Here is a 22,875-nt window from a genome sequence, read left to right on the forward strand (position 1 = left end):
GATAATCCTGTATGCAAGACAGCAAAAGAGACACAGATGTATAGAACAGTCTTTTGGACTCTATGAGAGAGGGAAGGTGGGATGATTTGGGAGAATGGCATTGAAACATGTATAATATCATGTAAGAAATGAATCACCAGTCTAGATTTGATGCAGGATACAGGATGCTTGGGGCTGGTGCACTGGGATGACCCAGAGAGATGGTATGGGGAGGGAGGTGGGAGGGGGGTTCAGGATTGGGAACACGTGTATACCCGTGGCAGATTCATGTTGATGTATGGCAAAACCAATACAGCATTGTAAAGTAAAAAAATAAAAAAATATGAAATCCTAAAAAATAAATTTGATTAATTATACAACAATCTGATAAACAGAGCTGAAAACTAAAGTTGTCAGAGAGCAAGAATGATGGTAAAAATACACTTTCCTCAGTTACTTCTCACTCTGCCTCTTCTCTTGTGGCTCAGCTGGTAAAGAATCTGCCTGCAATGTAGGAGACCTGGGTTCTATCCCTGGGTTGGGAAGGTCCCCTGGAGAAGGGAAAGGCTACCCACTCCTGTGTTCTGGCCTGGAGAGTTCACTGGACTGTATAGTCCATAGGGTTGCAAACAGTCAGACAGGACTGAGCGACTTTCACTTCATTTTCATGCCTCTTCTTATTGCTGCTTTTCCATAAGTCACATCTTCCTCATTTCCTGCTTTGCTCTTTTCTTTCCCTGACAAATTCATGTGCTTCCTCTCTCTTTACACTGGTATTTTTAAAATTTATGAATAATTAGTGGTGCTTCCAAGAATACATTATTATTTTCCCGGGAAACCAACATGACCACTTACCTTATTCTTGCTAGAAATATCTTTTTTCTTTATTCAGGTTGTGATCATCAGAATCATATATTAATAGTAAACTCTATGGCTCATTTAATGATTTTAACTTTGTTCCTGAAACCTTGTCCTAAAAGTGAAAAGTCATAAATTGAAAGCAAAGTTCCTTAATTTTAAAGAAATTACAAGGTATATCATTCTAATCCAAAATACTCAAAAAATTTTTATAGACTAGAGTATATATATATATATATATATCTCAAGTGAACAATGAAAACAAGTTTATATAAACAGTGTGAATAAACACAAACAGCAGTGTGAAAGGAAAACGAAGTTTGAACACAAATTGTCATGAAGTTTACTTTACTCACTAAGGCAGGCAGAGCTTCAAGGATGGCAGTTGGTGCTTATCTCCAGACAGGAATTTGACATCACAGTTGGATGTGCTGGACACATTAGTTTCCTAGGGCTGCCGTAAGAAACTAGCACAAGCTGGGTGGTTTGAAACAACAGACATTAATTCTCTCATAGTTCTGTAAGCCAAAGGTCTAAAATCAAGTCCAAAAGTCTTGGCACGCTTTCTGGAGTCTCCAGGGGAGAGTCTGTCCCAGGCCTCTCTCTTAGCTTCTGGAGATTCCCTGTAATCCTTGGCATTCCTTGGCTTGTAGATACATCATTTTATTCTCTGTCTCTGTCTTCCCATGGTCTTCTCCCTCTGTGTCCAAATTCCCCTCTTCTTAGGAAGCCATCAATCGTTTGATGAACATCCATCCTCCCTTATGATTTTATCATAAGTTGATTACATCTACAAAGACCCTACTTCAAGTAAGCTCCTATTCACAGGTACCAGAGTTCAAACCTTGACTTTGTCTTTTTGGCGGCACAATTAAATCCTGGAAAAGAATTCCTTTTTCTTAAGACTGTGACAAAAATAAAGGCTAACCCTAAAAACAGTGGAACATGTGGACACACATGGAAACATGTACAGAAGAGAATAAAGACTCAAAAGATGCTACATCTTCCCACCTGGCATACTAACACAGAACAACATTTTGTTTCATCCAAACATGAAGCTTAATTTGAATTTGTTGCAAAAGATATTATAAATGATTGTGTTAACTAAGTGGCAATTCTGTCTTTTTCTGGAAATGTACTGTTGATTTAGTATATAGTTTTCAGTATATTTGGGAATGAAAAAAATTTCAAAAAAGTGTTATGTTGAGAAAAGTGAGCTATTGTGGTGAACACTGGTTAATCGTACAGTTATAATGTGAAGTAAATCTGTATCTTCAGAGTCAGGAGCAACCCACCTGTAATCTAGACTTACTGTATATTTTCATAATAATGCACTAAAAGCAGTATTTCCAATGTATGCTACTTAGTTGGCACTTAAAATGCTTAAATATCTCTATAGTATATCATTTCTTCATAAAATGGAGGGGAAAAAAAAGGTTGTGGCAATGTGGAGGTTGCAGTTTCATTTTTCTGATTAAGTAATTTGCACACCAACTGTAACATATTGAATTATGTTCCTTCAAAAGTATATGTTGAGGTTCTAACTCCCAGTATGGTCTCATTTGGGAAGGGTCTTTGAAGATGTAATTAAGTTAAGATGAAGTCATTAGGGCCCTAATCCAATATGAATGGTGTTCTCATAAAATGAGAAATTTGCATGGAGTCAGACACTATGTGAAGATAAAAGCAGAACACCATGTCCAAATGAAGGCTGAGACCAGGGTGAGGCATCTATAAAAAAAGAAAATCAAAACGGCTAGAAATCCACCAGAATCTAGGAGAGAGATGTGGAAGAGATTGTCTCTCACAGTCTTGATTGCTCTTAGGGAATATAGTAAGATGTAAGCATATCTCATAAGGAAGATGTAATAAACAGTTGGAGGAGACCTCCGGAAAAGTTTATGAAGCTGACAAAAACCGCTTCTTTTCTTCTTTCTCAAAAACTGCTTGCACGGTCCTGAGGTCTAGCAGCCATTTGGGGACTGAGTAGAAGGCTAAGAAATGTATCCCAGCATCCCTGACACTCATGAGCTACTGAACTCACTGACTGCCTAGCTCTATACTTTGATTGACAAGTGTACAACCATATATATTTAAATCACACAAGTCTGTCACTAGAAGCCAAATGCAATTCTTCACTGATATAAAAATCTATCTGAGGATCTATCCATCCTTGGTTTCCAAGCTTCCAGTTAGCTTACTCTGAACTTGTCACACTTTACAATGCAGAGTAATACACCAACATTCCTCATTTTTGTCATGAAATAAACATTTGACCATGAGAATATTATTGCACATTTCAAGGAATATAATTCTAATGAAACCACAATATTTTTTCTTTTGAGGATTATTCTTATTTTATCAGGAAACAACTTCAGAGATAAAGAAAATTCCCCCTCAAAAACCCTTTAAGTTACTTTTTATTATTTATCATGTTAGTAATCATTTTTCACCGCCACGAAATGAGTAAGACCTAACTTTTTGGTGTGAGCTTGAAAGTGAAAGTGAAGTCACTCAGTCGTGTCCGACTCTTTGCGACCCTGTGGACTGTAGCCCACCAGGCTCCTCAGTCCATGGGATTCTCCAGGCAAGAACACTGGAGTGGATTGTCATTTCCTTCTCCAGGGGATCTTCCCGACCCAGGGATCGAACCCAGGTCTCCCACATTGCAGGCGGACGCTTGCAATGTGTGAGCTTAAGAGAGTTTTAAATTTTGTGGGCTGCCAAAAATATATGAAGATGGCAGTGGTTATTCACTGAGACCTCTTCAAGTAGCTTTAATAGCAGAGGAGTGGGAAAAGTGGAAATCAAGAAAGGAAGAAGTTGAGGGATTCTTAAAAGTGTATTAGGGTTTTTTGCAACCCAAGTAATGTCTAAAGCATAATTCTAAGAGGAATACTGGTAGGTATGATATGGAAAATACTTAAAAAATATACCACAGAACCACTTACCTGAGGACCTACCTGGAACATCTGTTTTATTCATGTCATGTAAGAGATAAATGGAAGCCGTTTTTTGCTTTAAATGATCCTTCTTTCCTTTCTTCAAAGAAAAAGAAAAAAGAGAAACAGACTATCATCTGAATTCCTTATAAAATGAAGCTACAGCATTGCCTAAAATTAAGCTTATGTAATCTTCAATGTCATAAAGTTAAAAGTATGTGATCAAATGCTTAAAAAAAAAGAAAGAAAATGAAGTTTTGAGAGATTTCCCCATGCTTTCCTAGTTAAGATGGTTATTAAAAGCCTATGCCTAGTTGCCATCAATTTCCCCCTCAAAATTATATCCTTTCACTTAAGAAGTCTCAGCTCTATTCCATTACTTGGCATTGTTGCTTTGAGGGTCTCATCTTCCATGTGAAGAAACAATCCATAATGACCAAGTATCTGAGAGGCTTTGGATGGTTTGTTTGTTTTTTCTTCCTTGGCTACAGCATCTAGGTTCCACAACCTATCTTAGTCAAGGGCCCAAGTAAGAATATTTTTAATTGATTACCACTTGGAGGCAGGAGGAGAAGGGGACGACGGAGGATGAGATGGCTGGATGGCATCACCAACTCGATGGACATGGGTTTGGGTGGACTCTGGGAGTTGGTGATGGACAGGGAGGCCTGGCGTGCTGCGATTCATGGGGTCGCAAAGAGTCGGACACGACTGAGCGACTGAACTGAACCATTACAGAAAAGTCAACCAATAAAGACTTTTAGGATGCGTCTTCCTGGGCTTGTAAGTCACTCATTGGCAATCTTAAGCAACAACAGGCTTCATTTAAGAAATAATACTGTAGTTCTTAGCCAGAGGAACAAAAATCACACATGGATCCAGCCCTCTCATCTTTGTTTCCTCCTAGTTGCGGAATTTCAGTTTAAGACTTCTGATTCTTACACTGTTATAGGTGCTGCTGCTTCCCTTTGAACCATCAGTCTCTCACCTTCTTATTTTCATAGCCACTAACCTTCCAAATCCTGTTTCTGAATGACATGGTTATTGAGTTCTTTGACACTCAACCTTGATACTGAAATGTAACATCTCAAACGTGCGTTGCATCTTGGAGTATAAAGAGATGTCATGTTCATGGTCTTATTTCTGAGGAAGCAGGTGAGGCAGGACGGATCATAAATACAGAGTCTGATACTGAGGAGCAGAACAGCTATTTATAACTCAGTTATCACATATATACTAAGCGACAGAGCGAAGACTAGCATCCAGTTCAGCTTCCTCCTCCGGTCCTTCCATTCACTCTGCTGCACTTCCACACTCACTTTTGAAATGGGTACTTTTGCTCCATCAACTAGGCAGGTGATTGAAGTGACTCATGGGAGAGAGAATTCTCTCCCCGTCAGACATGTCTCCAAATTGAATTATTAACATTGGTGAAAGTTTAAGAAGCTACTAAGGCACAGAAAAATGTCATTTTGAAATAAGCAATTTACATTATGATACTCTCGACAATTAGGTCATTTACCAAAACTATAATATTCAATGCCACTCACTGCAAGTCTAACACAAAGCCATTCTCGAAAGCTGAACAAATGACAAATGTTTCCAGAGGTATCCTTGGCCTGAATTATGTGGTTCCCACAGGAAATTTTATGAATCCAGGTACAGGATGTCATAACAGTGTCTGCTTGGATCAGACAGCCTTGCTCCTCGATTTACAGGACATTTGGCTTGTATTCTTTGTTCCTTAATCTCGTCAGTTATTTCTAAGGAGACCTACCATGCCTCCGTCTTAGAAAATGGTCTTCAGGGTAAGTGAAGGATGAATATTGGTGGCAAAAATCCAGTTTTTCTCCTCTGTTCTTCCAATTCCTACTTCATTTTAGCTCCTTTGCTCCATCTGTAGCCATGAGACTCAGCCGAGCACAACTACAAAAACAAGGTCGAGTGAGCACACCCAGAGCCTAAATCGATGAAACAAAACTTTGTAGGTGAGGGTATAAGTACCTGGAAGCTTAGAAAACCATGTATACCTGTATTTTCTCCTGATTGTTTTTCTGTTTTCCTTAGCCATCTGTGTGGAACAGATATTATGAGTTTATTCACTACAGAAAAAAAATGTAAAAACTTCTCTTATATTAAAAAGTAATTTGCTGAGTCAAGTATCTATTCAGTAACTACTAACTGAGAGCTTGTTTTGAGAGACAGTAATTCTGTGATAAGTGCTGGAGCTATAACATGAACCAGACAAGTTCGGTCCTGCCTTCATGAAGCTTATAGTCCGATGGAAATGTACAAAAATGAAAAACAAAAAATAGCAAGTATACAACAGTGAGAATATAAAATTCTATGAGAAAACTTAGAATAAAGCATTCCCACGGGTATATCTGAGATTGAATGCATTCCACTCTATATCTGGCTTAACTCAACTCAAACTTTCTCCTACTCATAAGAAATTACATAGAAATATAAATAAGGGTGATATTTTGATAAGGATAACCTTGTGCTTGCTATACCATGGAGAAAAATGTAGATCATTCTTAAACTGGAATCTACTAATAAATTTTTATTAACTGAACATAGTGTCTTATAGTGCTATGTGATGTCATCTTTCTAAATATGAAGAAATTATTTTGAACATTAAAGTAAAATGAAAAGACATGCTGTTTTATGCTAATAATTTTTTTTTAACAGTAGGGCTTCCACCTTCTTTGTGTCTTAAATTGTGTGCACTTACGGGTGTTATTCCCTGAGGGAAAAAACCACCAAAAACCATGGTAGGAAACAGGTAGCTACAGCAAATGTTCATCTATACTTTCAATAAATAGATTTAACTTATTATTATTTATTACTTTTAATAAAGAAATATTCTATAAGATAATGCTTTAGTGTGATCATGCAAATATATCACATTTTCAATTTATTCACTTAAATTCATTGCCAAGGAGGTATGCATGATAGCTTGATGCTAATTTTAATAGTCAAAAAATAATGAACTGGAGCACATTACAGATTACTTTCATAATTCACCAAATTTACATAGTGTTTCAATGAGAAATAACAAAGAAACCTTGGCAAGATTCTATACTGTTTTATAATGTCATTCCAAGGAAAGAACTTGCTGTTGGTAGAACCCCTAAACTTCCATTGCAAAAGTCTCATCTCTGAGTTAAAATACCTTCTAAAAATAATAAATACCTTCTACAGGACTTCTCTGGTAATCCAGTGCTTAAGACTGTGTGCTTCCCCTGCAGGAGGGATGGGTTTGATCCCTGATTGTAGATCTAAGCTCCCGTGTGCTACACAGTGTGACCAAAAAAAAAACCTAATTTCTCCATCTAGTAAATATCTCCTAAAAAGCTACCAATTCTGATGGTGCTATAGCTATAGCCAATCCTATTTTAGAGCTTACAGTAGCAATAAAAAAGAATAAAGAAAAAAAAAAGAAAAAACCCAAAAACAAAACAAAAAACCCACCACACACATATAATTTTTAAAAAATATTTACAGTTCCCAAAAGAGTAGTTGTCAACTGTCCAGGGAATGTGTCTACGTGGGCCAAACCCACAGAGAACTAGTCTTATCTAGTATGTATTTATTTTACTATCTATTATATCATAAATATAATCCAGTTTCCCTTTCTTCATGAAATGTTAATGTATGTGTTCTAATCTGAAGCTGGAAATCTCTGTCATACCAGTACTCATAAAAGAATAACAAAATTTCATATTATTTCCAGATATTTTGACTTAATACATTTTTAAAATCTGCATTTATATAACTAGCTTCAAATAATAATTATGCACAATATTCAAAAATAGAAAAGTATCCATCAGTTCAGTTTAGTCACTCAGTCATGTCTGACTCTTTAAGACCCCATGGACTGCAGCACGCCAGGCCTCCCTGTCCATCACCAACTCCCGGAGTTTATCCAAATTCATTTCCATCGACTCTGTGATACCATCCAACCATCTCATCCTCTGTTGTTCCCTTCTCCTCTTGCCCTAAATCTTTCCCAGCATCAGGGTCTTTTCAAATGAATCAGCTCTTCACGTCAGGTGGCTAAAGTATTGGAGTTTCAGTTTCAGCATCAGTCCTTCCAATGAACACTCAGGACTGATCTCCTTTAGGATGGACTGGTTGGACCTCCTTGCTTTCCAAGGGACTCTCAAGAGTCTTCTCTAACACCACAGTTCAAAAGCATCAATTCTTCAGCACTCAGCTTTTTTTACAGTCCAACTCTCATATCCATACGTGACTACTGGAAAAACCATAGCCTTGACTAGATGGACCTTTGTTGGCAAAGTAATATCTCTGCTTTTGAATATGCTGTCTAGGTTGGTCATAAGTTTCCTTCCAAGGAGTAAGCGTCTTTTAATTTAATGGCTGCAGTCACCATCTGCAGTGATTTTGGAGCCCCCCCCAAAATAAAGTCAGCCACTGTTTCCCCATTTGTTTGCCATGAAGTGATGGGACCGGATGTCATGATCTTAGTTTTCTGAATGTTGAGCTTTAAGCAAACCTTTCCACTCTCCTCTTTCACTTTCACCAAGAGGCTCTTTAGTTCTTCTTCACTTTCTGCGTAAGGGTGGTTTCATCTGCATATCTAATGTTATTGATATTTCTCCCAGCAATCTTTTTTCCAGCTTGTGCTTCATCCAATTCTTTAAATACATTTCAAACGAAAATATTCTAATTCTTATATTGAGTAATATACTTTCTATGAATATCTTCATTTGGTATATGGTATATAATACATGCTTTAAAAAGATTTTTTAATTTGTTGAAAGAACAAATTATGTATATACTTATATACATATATTTAATCACATTAGCATAATGTTAACTGTTATATTCTAAACATTCATATACCCAGTCCAATATAGAAACCTTTATCATTAGTCTACTTAAAACCACACTTTTAAAATAATTAAAAATATTCATTTTTAATAGTTACTGTCTTTTCTTAAAAAAAAAAACAGTTTCTAACTAAAGTTTGACTTTTAATAATTTGTAGCTTAAGGAGTTTGAGCACACATATTTGCTTTCCTTTCTTGTAGGACCCCACTTAAAATCACAGTAAAACAATAACCACAAAAACAACAACAATAAAGAATACACTCATAACAGTGAAAGAAATTAAAGGAGAATTTTAAAAGAACAACAAAAAGTGGATGCAGAGAATTAATTTTGTGGCACTTGGGCAGCCTAGATACCGTAACATAACTTGCCCTGAAAATAACTAAAAATGCTGGATACAGTGTACACAGCATCAGTTGAATTTGTGAGTATGCTATAAAGAGATAAGGATTATGTGAAGCAAAAACTTGGCTTTACCTTGAAGATATTTGTTAAACCCAGGTAATCTTGAACTACAGTTTTCAAGATTTCACGTCATGAGAAACATAAACCCCAGAGCCAAGCCAATATGGAACTCTTCAGATGATCTTCCTGCATAAACTGGAGAGGCATGGTGCCATATTCTTGATTAATATATAGCTGAACACTGTCTTCTACAATCTCGTGCCTCCCCACCCTCACCCCACCCCTCCAACTTCTAATACCACCACCTACACCTTTTCTGCTAATGATAACAATAAAAACTGCCTGAATTGACACTTGGTGCTGGCAGAGGGAAAAAACAACTCTCTTTACAGCACTGAAACATATACATTACCATATGTGAAACAGACAGCTAGTGGGTAGCTGCTGTATAACACAGAGAGATCAACCCCGTGCTCTGTGACAACCTAGAGGGGTGGAAGAGGGTAGCGGGTGAGAGAGGTTCAAGACAGAGGGGACATATGTAAACCTACGGCTGATTCATGTTGTTTTATGGCAGAAACCAACACCACATTGTAAAGCAATTATCCTCTAACTTTAAAAAATTAACTTTCTTAAGAATTCGTAAGTACAAATAGTTTCTCAATGAATTTTACAAACCAATGATATATCACCTAAAAAGCATAAAGAATTTTAAGTCATGAATTCATTTTTAAGTGGTCCAACACTAATAGTAAGCATAGGCAGTCAGAAACTTCATATCTTTTCTGAGGAGTACCTATCTTACCAAGGCCTTAAAAAATTCCCAGATAAACTTCCAAAAAATTTGAACTCATACTCAAAATCATAGGAAGGAAAACCAGAAGAATCAACACATATCAGACAAAAACAGGAACAAGGACAACTGTTAGAAAATGATGATGGACATAGTAGATATTAATCCAACTCTATCAATAATCACTGTGAATGTCTAAATGCACCAATCAAAAGATAGAGATTGTCAGAGTGGATCTATAAACACAGATCCTGTATATGCTGTCTACAAGAAAGCCACGTTTAATATAAAGACAAATATAAATTAATAGTAAATAGATGGAGAAAAGTATACCATAAAAACACTAATCAGAAGAAAGCGAAAGTAGCTATATTAATTTCAGACAGAGCAGAACTCAGCAACACCATCAATCAATGGATTATAATTAACATGTATATGTTACTTCATCCAACAAAAAAATACTCATCCTTCTCAAATTCACATGGAAACTTCACCAAGATAGATGATACTCTGGGCCATAAAACACACCTTGAAAACATATTTAAAAGGACAGAAATCATTAAATGCCTGCTCTTAGACACAATGGGATTAAACTAGAAATCAGTAACACAAAGACATTTGGGAAAGATAACTGTATTTGAGGAAAGCCCAAAATATATGGAGATTACACAATATATTTGTAAATAACATATGGGTCAAAGAAGAAATCTCAGAAGAAATTTAAAAATATTTCAAACAAAATGAAAATGAAAATCCAGCTTATCAAAATGTGTGGGGATGCAGAAAAGGTAGTGCTTGGAGGAAAATTTATAGTATCAAATGAATATATTAGAAAGAAGAAAGATTTAAAAATCAACCATCTAAATTTCCAACTCAGCAGGCTAGGAAAAAGGAGAAAATTAAAACCAACATAGGCAGAAAAAAAAAAAAACAAACAAACAACGGTTTGAGGAGGAGAAGGGGACGACAGAGGAAATGATAACTGGACGGCATCACTGACGATGGACACGAGTTTGAGCGAAGTCCAGAAGATGGTGAAGCACAGGGGATCCTGGCATGCTGCAGGCCGTGGGGTCGCAGAGTCAAACAGGGCTGAGCAACTGGACAACAACAAAGAGCAAAGTCAATAAGATTGATCTATGGAATAAGGAATCAATGGAGAATGTTAAAACAAAGTGTACTGGAGTGTAGTTGATTTTGGAGCTTCCCTGGGGGCTCAGTGGTAAAGAATCCACCTACAAACACAGGAGATGTGGGTTTGATTCCTCAGTCAGGAAGATCCCCTGGAGAAGGAAATGGCAACCCACTCCTGTATTAAAGCCTGGTAGGGTACAGTCCATGGGGTCACAAAAGAGTTGGACATGACTTAGAACTAAACAACAATAGTTACTTTAAAATGTTCTGTTAAGTGATTAGTAAAATTGATAGGCTTCTATCCAGACTAAGAGTAAGAGAGATATATATTACTATTATCAGAAATGAAAGAGGAAGCATCAGTACAGATTCCGTGTACATTAAAAGGGTAATAAAGGAATACTATGGACAACACAACTCCCAACAGTTTGAAAACCTAGATGAAATGGACCAAATCCGTGAAACACATAGTTTGCCAGAATTCACACAGAGAGACCTGGATAATCTGAGTAGATTTATATCTAGTTTAAAGAAATTGAGTCACTCATTAACAGCTTTCAAAAGTAGAAAGCACCTGGCTCAGATGGGCTCACTGGTAAATATTTCCAAAGAGTTAAAGAAGAAACTATACCAATTTTCTATCATCTCTTTCAAATGATAGAAGCAAAGAAAGTACTTCCTAACTCACTTTTGAAGCTACTATTACCATAATTTTGAAACAAGACAAAGACACCTTAAGAAAACTAATGATCAATATTTTTCATGAACATAAATGCAAAAATCCTCAAGAAAATATTAGCAATTTGAATTCAACAATGTATTAAAAGAATTATACACCACAACCAATTGGGATTTATCCCAGATATGCAAGGCTAATTCCGCTCTTGAAAATAAATATAATCTATCACTTCAACAGATTGAAAAAGAAAAATTACATGACTTCATCAATAGATACATAAAAAAGCATTTCACAAAATAACACCCATTTATGATAAAACTGTCAATGAGTGAGGGGGTGAACATCCTTAACTTAATAAATAATCTACAAAAAAGCCCACAGCTAGTATCACACTTAATGGTGGTTATTTACTCCTAAACGTTGAAAACATATCCAAACAAATACCTGACGCATATGTGCATAGAAATTTATTCATAATTTCCAAAACACGGAAACCACCATGATGTCCTTCAGGAGGTGAATGGATATATAAACTACAGTACATTCAGGTAATAGATTATTATTCATTACTAAATAGAAATGACTTCTCGGGCCATGAAAAGACTTAAATGTGTATTACTAACTCACAGAAGCCCATCTGAAAAGCCTACATACTGTATAATTTCAATTATATTGCATTCTGGAAAAGGCAAAATTATGGAGATATAAAAAGATCAGTGGTTGCTATGAGTTGAGGGAGGAGAACAGATGATTAAACAAAGCACAGAGGATTTTTGCTGCTGCTGCTCCTAAGTCCCTTCAGTCATGTCCGACCCTGTGCGACCCCACAGAGGGCAGCCCACCAGGCTCCCCCATCCCTGGGATTCTCCAGGCAAGAACACTGGAGTGGGGTGCCATTTCCTTCTCCAATGCATGAAAGTGAGAAGTGAAAGGGAAGTTGCTCAGTCCTGTCCGACTCTTCACAACCCCATGGACTGCAGCCTACCAGGCTCCTCCGTCCATGGGATTTTCCAGGCAAGAGGACTGGAGTTGGGGTGCCATTGCCTTCTCCGAAAGGATTTTTAGGGTACTGAAAATCCTCTGTATGATAACATAATGATGCCTGTCATTAAACACTTGTCGAAACCCATAGAATGTACCAAGAGGGAACCACAGACTTTGGGTCATTATTATATGTTAATATAGATTTATCAATTGTGATAACTATTCTAGTCTGGTGGGGATGATGTTCATTAACAGGGGAGGCTATGAGTATGTGAGGTCGGGGTCTATGAGCAATCTCTATAACTTCACCTCAATTTTGCTGTGAACCTAAACTGTTCTTGAAAAAATTTGTGTTTTTTTTTTTTTTTTAAGAGTAGGCTTAGGGAAATAAATGTTTTAGATTAAAAATAAGAACAAGTAGCAGAACACAAAATTAGAACCTCCAAGTAGCTGCCTCTTTGGAGCAGGACTGTTGGTAGAAAAAGACGTGGATTAGAGAACCACTGTTTTTCATTATAAACCCTCCTGTGCTAGGTGATCTTTTTCCTATTAAAATGAACCACTTTCATCTGAACTGATGGATGGGTAAATAAATCACAAAACTGATATAAAATGACTCCTGTGCAGAACTTTTATCGTTCACGTAATTAATTAACTAGTGGCTGTCCAGCCTTATCTGACATCCTCCACTTCACATTGTTTTTATTCTTCATCAATAAATGCTATCCCATATCATGAGGTATAATGCTATCTCTTCTCCTTCGCAGGAAGAGAATCTAATTAAACACGAGAGCTGAACTGCAGGAAGTTTCTTCTACAGCTTGTAAAATATTTTATAATCATCACTACATGTTAGCTGAGCTGCATGTCAATCATGGGGAGGACCAGAAAGAGGCAACTTGAAGTCTCTGGGATCATTCGAGCTAATTTACAGCCAGAGCACAACTGGAATTTAGAGATCCCTCCAGGGCTTCAGAGATGGCAGCTCAGCCATCTGATCTGAAGGGCAGTACACCCTCCTAACTGGAACACACCCACGGACAGACAAACCTGTTCCAGGTATGGGGTTCATTCAGTGAACCTGGCAGAGATCCAGGACCACCGGGCCCACCTCATCTCTAAGCCAGTCCCCTTCTGTCCCTAGTTAACCTTGTATCAAGTTCCCTTATCATTATTATTTTTTAAAGAAGCTATACAACTGAAGGAAATTTTGGAGGACAAAATCCACCCCCCTTCATGTAAGGTCAGGAATGGCAAGCTATTAAACTTGTCCGCTAGTGAGGGAGCATATGCCTCACTGGGTGCTTTGCCACCTACGCTATCAAAAGGGCACAGTTCCCCAGACTTTGTTGGGGCTTCCCTGATGATTCAGTGGTAAAGAATCTGCCTGCCAATGCAGGAGATGCAAGACACACAGGTTTGATTCCCTGAACTGGGAAGATCCCCTGGAGGAGGAAATGGCAGCCCACCCCAATACACCTGCCTGAAAAATCCCATGGACAGAGAAGCCTGGTGGGCTACAGCCCATGAGGTCATGAAAGAGTCGGACACAACTTACCAACTAAACAGCAGCATACTTTCTCAAAGAGCACAAACTCATCGAGGGGCCACATGCATTCTCTTCCTCCTACAGGTAAAAGAAGGAAAAAGGAAAGTTCCAATCTCGTCTTCCTATTGCTAGTTGTAATTCAGTCTCCTCTCCAATTTTCTTTCCAACAGACTCCTCCCAATACATAGCAACCCAGTAACATGGAAACCCCAAACCATACCTTTCTAAAACTATCCCACTTTGGCAAACAGTGCAGTAGGGAACTTGACTCAAGGGATGAATGATATCCCAGGTTTGATTTTACTATGTCATGTGACTACCTCTTCACATTTTCCCATGTCTTGTCTTTACTATATATTTTCTAAAGCTTTACTTTATCAGAACTGAATGAATCTTACATTTCATATCATCTTCAAAGGTATGCAAAGAGAGAAGAAAAGAATTTCACAGATGAGGTTTCCCCAAAAGAACAGATCAGTAAGAAATCATTGCCAACCTCATGATGAAATATATTTATAGGTTTGGAGTATTAAATATACATTAGCACAATATAGTCACCACAATGATAACCACAAATACATCAGAATTCATGTTTCTCTTCACTGGACCTGCGTATGCTTTCCATTCTCACACAAAGAGCAGACTTTCAAAGAACAGTTCGTCTAAACCTGCATCGTAAATAGGACACCTTCGCATTTAGTGACAAAATTATGTTGGCAAAATATGGTATTTTCTCTCATGCATTTTAAAGTGTGTTTATGTATGGAGGACAGGTGTGCCCTTGCACACATGCACAGATGAAGTTAATATACTCACAAACACGCGTGACATGGACACTGGTCTTTGTGCTATTATGCCAGCACACCATGTGTCCCACTGGCTTGGGCTCATCATTTCCTGTCCCTCTGCCCGTCACACTCTCCTGCAGTTAGCAACATGCTTTGCTCCTGCCACAATTTTATGCTTTGCTCAAATTTCGCTTTCCTAGTGAGGTGTTCCCAGATCACTGAATTTAAAATGACAGTTCCTTCATCCCAGCAACTCCACAAGCTTCTTCCCTGTTGCACTGTATTGAATGGGCTTTCCAGGTGTCACTAGTGGTAGAGAACCTACCCTGCTAATGCTGGAGATGTAAGAGACAGGTCAGACCCCTGGGTCTGGAAGATCCCCTGAAGAAGGGAATGGCAACCCATTCCCGTTTCCTTGCCAGGAGAATTCCATGGATAGAGGAGCTGGTGGGCTACAGTCCATAGGGTTGCAGAGAGTCAGACACTGAAGCAGCTAACACACACACACTGTACTGAGTGTCTGTAATGTACTTATTTCCTCTGTTTTCTAACATCAATGTGCCTGATACATCAAGATGCTGAAAGGCATTTTTACTTTAAGACTCGAATGAATTTGAAGACGATGCAAAGGGTGTCAGCTTGGTTTCCTAATAAACTTGAAAGTGTCAGTTTTCCACCATATCAGTGGACCTATATGTTCTTTCCAATTGCCAAATTTTTTTTTCTTAAGAGATTTATTAGCTTCCCCCATTTTCAACTGTTCTCACTGGCCTTCTAGTCTATCTTGATCCAGTGTTTATTTGACATTTCCTAGTTTACTGAGGACTACCTCAACAAAAGGGGTTTTCCAAGCAAAAAAATTCCCACCAAAAAACAATCAACTCTGCTACAGTGAAGAACTGAAATTGCCACAGGAGGTCATGTAAACAAAGTGAAACATATCTGGGAATTACAGGCGAGTGGTCCACCCAGGAGGAGAGAGAAACTGGACTGCCCAAGGAACCCCCTGCTCCCCTTCCTCAGAAGATATGTCTTTGGCAGGGGTCCATCTACCCCCACTCGACAGGCAATCATTTTCCAGGAGAGCCATTTGGACATGTGGCTACTTTCCAGTCACTTGAGAAGTTCTCCAGCAACTGTGTCCTGAGATGTCTATGCCGTAGGTATGATTTCAGAAGACGGATCTGCCTGAATGATTTCTTGCCTGGACTTGGCTGGGACTTTTTTCCATCTATTCTAACTTTTTTTGGTCTAGATTTTTATGAGTATTGAATAATAAGAGTATTTTAGATGTCTCTAGTAGCTGAGATCAAGTCTTAGACAAAAGACTTCTAAGACTGAAATATAAATAGAGAAGAGTTCAGGATGACATCATGGTGTGTGCACACCAGAAGTGACCACAAATAACCTACAATAACCTTTAAAATTAGTTTTTTCCTGACTTCATAAAACAATATTTTATTTGGCAGGCACATATTGGCAAACTCTTTCAAAAGCTCTATTTGTTTTCTGTATCCAGGAAGACACAACCAGTGTTTTCATATAGGTTTCCTTCTATGCTGTGGTTTTGCCATTTTCTGCTTCTTTATGAGTGGCGGTTGCAGAGTATTTTTCTTTGAGACATTTATTAAGAGTAACAAGGACATGAATGAAAAACCATCCTTATAACAATACAGGGTGGGTTTCTGCTTCCACATGCAGTGCTGACCAAATCCAAAGGACAGAAGTTGAATATATCAACAGCGATACAGTTGCTTTATCCTGAGGTTATATAATAATATGCAGCTGGATAAAAATACATTATAGTATATTGCAGGGAACCAGTGCATGTGTCCTTTGATGTGTTCATGGAACCCAAGGTTAGAAAGAGAATGTTGCATCATGACCTAGTTTTTAAAAAAGGGGTGGGTGGGTGGGGGGGGGAAAACTATGCAAGACAAACTGAGGTATAATAGAGAACAGGAAGAACTTCAAAGTTATCTCACAGGTATGCCAGTTGTTCTAGTTTTTAAAAAATGTTCCTATTGCAAAAAAGTGATATTTTTCCTCAATATTTCAACAGGAAATCCTTCTGAATCTGATTAATTCCGTATCACTCAGGTTTTCAAATTAATTCACGTCACAGTTTTTCAAACTTTTACTATTTCCCAGAAGACCAAGATGAGTGTGTATCAATCCTTTCAGATATAATAAAAGCCAAATTTATATTTCCCAAATAAACAGCACTTCTAGAATAAGTCACCATATTTCATTTTCTTCTTTGGGTTCCTATTAATCTTTTACCCTTAACAGGCAAAAGAGGAAGGTTCCAATAATTAACCTTGTGCTGTTGACCTAACCAAAATTAACTGGCTATGCAACAATTTAGTTGTCCATATAAAAACAGGAAGAGAGATTTCCCCAAGTAACCCTTATTCACCATGAGAAAAACAGCTGGTGCTCTGTCTTTCCATATGAGCCTGTGGGGCATGGATGAAAGGCTGTATATGTCTGATATCCTCTCTTGTAAATGGGTGGCTTTTTTCAGTGGAAGTATGCCAACATTGAATTCCTGAGAATCAGCACCCCCTGCCCACCCCACACCCCGAAAACAGCCTGGTCAAAATATTTAGAATTATATCTTCCTAAGAGGAGGTCTGTGAAAATGAACAAAGTTTCCTCACCAGCATTATATGAATAATCACTGCAAAATAATAGTGGAAACCTACACCTTCCCCTGCTCCAAAAGGAGGCAAAGATTAATAAGAAACACTGCCTCTGACAACAAGAATCAAAGTTTTTCTACCAGACTTCTCTGTGTCCTGTTTTCCAGTAGTTCTGCTACATTCCCCATAGTACACTGCTGGGAGTTTTGATTTTTTATTTTTGCTACGCATGCTCACACATCTGTTGCACATGTGTGATCAACCGACTCGATTCTTGAGCCAAATGTCCTGTTAAATGGACAGAGTGGGCAGAGCATTCCTTTGAGAGTTAGATTCTGCCTCTGGTGGATTGCCTCCAAATGCAATGGTGTAATAAAGCGAAGAAATCTGCTCATTGGAATTGCATTGAAATGAACTGTGTCCTCCCCTAAAATACCATATGGTCATGATCCCTGGAGGTACGCACATAACACCTAGGTCTGGCAGACTCCAGGGGAGGGCTGTAAACGTCCCTGCGTAGTCAGCCTGTGAAAGGCAAGAGAGTTGACAAGAAGCATGCCGGGTGAAACCAGAATCCTATCTGATGTTCCTCAATCAACTCGAAATGAAAGAAAGGAAACTGAACAAAGAAATTCTAGCAAGTTGTCGTGGAGAAATCCTCCTTCTCCCATTAAATAGCCGTTCTTGGATCTCACCTCCAAGAAAAGTGAAACCGTATGGAAAGAAAACTCTTTCACCTGAGCAGTAGCCAGAGTTTCTTTGCAGCAAATTATCCCAATAAGCCTCAAGTGTACGTCTGCAAAGCAAAAGGCCGTCTTCATAACCAAACCTCTACCAGAGCCAAGAGCAGCGGGACCAAGTAACTGGGGATGCTGGGAGTCGTGGCTCTGCTCTGGGTGATGCTCTCGGTGAACCTGACCCTACTGCAGGTAGTAGCTAGCTGGCGACCTGCATGCTAGTCTGTGAATCCTCTCAAAGGGCAACACCCCCCAGCCACCCACCCCACATACAAACACCGTTCCTTTTTAGCGGGGAGTGAAAGTGAAGGTAACTTTGATGGTGAGGTACTGATATGTCTATATGCCAAACAATAGAAGAGAATACCCTATCTTATCCTCCATAGCAGTCAGATTAAATAATTTCTATGGTATAGAAATTCAAGTATGGAGTTTAACCACAATAAAACCCCCATAGCCATTGGTAGTTGTAATATTCTCATCTATATCATTGGTTCAATTCCAGTTTTCATTTGTCTTGAAAACAGACACATTTTCCAACAATCCCTAATCAAATGTTTCTAGAAATAAGACATTACCTCAAGATACGAAGTTACTCCTGCCTGAAATTTTTTTCTATCCTAACAATTTGATGATAATGATATATCTCTGCTAATGGCATGAAAGAATTTCTAAAACACTAGTTTCTTCTCATCCCTCATTTTTCTTTCTCTAGGAGCTTTAACAGTAAAAGTCTATCCATATATCCAAATTTAACTAATGGATTTCTATACCTGTTCTTAACTTTCCTGAAAATTTAAGGTTTATTTTTCATGTCAAATGTGACTTTGTGTTTTGATTTTTACAATGCCCTTGTGATTAATTTTGAGGAAGCTCAGTTGTGATGAATTATAAAATATAGCTTTTGAGTAATGAATAGTACTTAGGACATAATAGGGCAGTTTTATCTTAAATAAGTCAATAGGAAATTAGTTACTAGTCACTCATTTAATCTTAACCAGAATCCAACGAGATAAGTATTATTATTCTCCCTGTATTTTACAGATGAGGAAATTGAGGTTTATCAGGAGGGCTAAGGTCAGGAGCAGGCAATTTAGCTGAGGTATAAACCCCATCTTGTGTTTACAGAGCAGTGTTCTGAAATGACTATTACACCATCATGGTAGAAGGGCTTTTGGTTTTGTTTTGCTGTTGAGATTCAGACTCTAGAACTGTCATTTCAGACATGTATTCTCCAGATTCTAAGGTCATGAAATGGGAAATTCTGACTTACCTTCACAATCTCACAATATTTATAGAAACCATCATGTAACTAAATTTTTTCCTTCTTCAAATCTGAACCTTTCCCATGACTAAAGTATGAATCCACTGTGTTTAAATTTTGCCTCTAATAATATCTAAAAAGCTTAACTTCCCCCCACCCCCAGTCTTTTCTTTTGTAGGAAAAAAAAACAAAAACAAAAAACAAACAAAGAAAGTTTCATTAATCTTACCACAAAAGTCATCTTTTTTCCTTACTTTCTAAAGGAAGGTACTTTGCCAAAAGTAGAGAGTAAAAATACACAAATAGATTTGATTTTAAAATATTTTGAAAGAACTAAGTGTGTTTAATTGAAATTTTCCCATCAGTAAGGCCTTTTCCTCTCTGAACCATTTTGCTTGAGGATCTCTATGAACATTGCAATCACAAAAAATGGCTCTTGGAGATCATGAGGCAGGCAGCTGAAATTTCCACTGATACCCATATTTCAGAATAATCCCCATAATGTTAACACAGATGTTTCTTTTTTTCATTAACTGTAGTATCTTCAAATTTGATACCGAAACACCAAATAAATGTCAGTTCTTCTCTGTTGTTGATAAAGACATCAGATTCTGAAGCAATACTCCATTCATATATTACAACCCTGTTTATTGTTTCAGCAGAGGAGTTCTGAGTGCAAAGTGTGTGGGAAGAATATTTATCTTATTTTTACAGATCAGAAAGCTGATGCACAGAGATTAAATTCTATTTATGAAGTCAATGAAAACATCAACAGAACTGTGATGAGCCAAGTCTGCATTCCACAGAAGTCTAAAAATAAAGTGGATTTTCAAGTCATAAGTAACCAGAATTTCGAAACATAATGTAAAATTAAAGAATTAATATATTCATGCCTTTCATTTCAGCCTTAGTCTAGGCCATCAATGCCATCGATATTTTATCAGACTCACCGGAAATTCCCAGCACAGTTTGCCAACTGATCTAAACACATGAAGTCCAAAGGAGTCATATATGTGCATATATAAAAATATACATATATATTTTAATTTAGAGGATGTATTTCTCTAAAATGCATAGTATCACCTGTGCCCAGTAAATATAAAAGTGCTATATTTGCTTTTAGTTGGGGACAAGACGGCAGAAACACAAATTCTCGCACTTCTCAGCTCAGTTCTAAAAGCAATGCTCTGGCCATGTTAATAATGCTGCTAATTGTCCAGGGTGTAAATTTGGGTGTAGCTATATTTCTTTTTGGATGTTTGGTATCTTTCTTGTAATCTGATTCTTCACGATCCCCACAGGAAAGTGGGCATTTGTTCTTGTGGGCACTCAGATCAATACTCTCTCTCTCTTTCTGATTTTAAATTGTTGGCTTTGTTGCAGTGAGAACAGATAGCAGTCTCTACCTCTTGGCATCTCCAAGAATTTGAGAAATAAGTTCCTATTCAGACCCAGAATCACGGTCTGATCATATTCTGTAAAATTATTTCTGCAGTTTCACATCTGAATTAAAATTAAGAAATGAACCAGAGGGAGGGAGGAGGGAGGAAGCATAGGGGAAGGCAGAGGGAGAGAGAAAAGCAAACAAGCCCAAAATAAGGACTGTGAAGACTAGGCTCAGACAGCTGTCGCAGAGCCTTTCTAGTCCAACTGCTGTTTCTCCAGTTAGCATACAAAGTGCCGCGTGTGAAAACACTCGTGTATAAACAGGAATTTGAGCTCGGCAACACTCCTGCTTACTTTCTCTTCCTCTCCCCTCCCTTCTCAAAGTCCTTTTACTTCCTAATCTGCCAAATCAAATGCTAAATCAGGAGCAATAGCCTACAATTAGCCTTTTCAATTAAAATGGGGAGTTCAAAGTTGACTCCAGAGTGAGTAATTGCTTTTGAAAACCACAACCAGCAGGCAGCTGCCAGATTATTACAACAGTTTATTTAACCTCAAAACATCTGATCAATTTTATTATCTCAGCAGAAGAGAGATACCCTGGAGCTCCGGGGTCTGAAATATCCTACTCATCCTAGATGTCTGAGTGAAATAAAAATTCCTCCACGCTATAAATATCCTTTTGCCATCACCTTGCTGAGAAAACAAATGCAAGTCATACTCTCTTCATCCGAGGCTATGAAGGCGAAAGCACCCTGCCGTCAGCTGGGGCAAGAGGAGGGGGAAGGGGACCAGGAGCAGACCATTTACAAAATTACAAGGTTTAAAAACATTCAAACATCCGGCTCTTGATGTTTGGGGTTTTTCATTATCCAGAAAGGAGACACAGAGAGAGGGCCGCCAACCTCACCAAAACAAAGAATATCACGTTGCGAGCATCCTGGTTTGGCTGCCTCCTCAAGGCCGCCGACCTTATTTTTCTGAACTCCGCTCGGAGGCTCCAGGGATGAAGACGACTAAACTCTGCCTGTTATACACGTGGCCTGGGAAGCCCCCGATCCCCTGCCTCCACCCAGTGAGGCCAGAGCACAAGCACGGAATACACATAACCCTCCTGGCCTCCACGCCTGGGGATTTCTCCCAGCTCCTTCTTCCAGACCTAGCCGTCTATCCTCATCTCTCCAGGCCTTCCTCCCCGACCTTTGGATTTATTTCCTCACTGCTTCTGCAAGCCCGCTGGAACCCACTGCACTAGACAGGTGGTGCTGACCGTTTCACCTTCCCCAGCAGCTTTGTTGTGAAGACTGGGTGGTTACCATACCTAAGGTGCTGAGAGCTGGCCTGGCACATAGGCAAGTGCCTTGTAAGCTTTAGCCTTTTGTTTTTATAATTCTCTCAAGATTGGACCTGGCCTCTTGGGCAGTTCTACCCACTGTGAGGTCCAGCTCTCAGCTCCTGGAACATCTCAGATAGTCTGGATGGAGGGTTCAAACAGCTAGGTACCTGGGCTGATTTGGTGCCCCTACTTTGGGGTCATCTTATAAGAAAGCTTCTATACAGTCATGTAGCTCTCATTTTTCAAGCAATTTAACCACCTTGAACAGTGACCCCTAATTATAGTTATTTCTGAAATACACCATCATATCCAGCCACAGAGGGGTAGCTAGACACTAATTTCCATCACTGAATTTGAGGAATATTACTATTGAACCTTTTCTGCCCATTCTAGGAACTGGCAAGTTCAAAGGAAAACAACATTTGAAGAACAAATCAATTTAGGAAATGTTCATGGGAAATAAACCACTCATTTCAACAAAAAGGGACTTCAGTAACCAAAAAATCATGAAAGCACAATCTCTTTACTTATTCTTTGAG

General features: G+C 38.4%; 1 long non-coding RNA gene across 1 annotated transcript in view; it reads right to left on the reverse strand.

Annotated features, from left to right (window-relative positions):
* Positions 1-22,565, reverse strand: part of LOC120878036 — a 37,797-nt gene extending 15,232 nt beyond the window's left edge. The window contains exons 1-4 of the long non-coding RNA XR_005724443.1: positions 17,754-22,565; positions 5,557-5,705; positions 3,789-3,879; positions 1,194-1,291 (exon numbers count right to left, since the gene is read on the reverse strand). This is a non-coding gene — a long non-coding RNA (uncharacterized LOC120878036). The remainder of the gene's footprint in view (positions 1-1,193; positions 1,292-3,788; positions 3,880-5,556; positions 5,706-17,753) is intronic.
* Between the last annotated feature and the right edge of the window lie 310 nt (positions 22,566-22,875).

The sequence above is a fragment of the Oryx dammah genome, unplaced genomic scaffold (assembly GCF_014754425.2).
Source record: "Oryx dammah isolate SB20612 unplaced genomic scaffold, SCBI_Odam_1.1 HiC_scaffold_18, whole genome shotgun sequence".
Lineage (NCBI taxonomy): Eukaryota > Metazoa > Chordata > Mammalia > Artiodactyla > Bovidae > Oryx > Oryx dammah.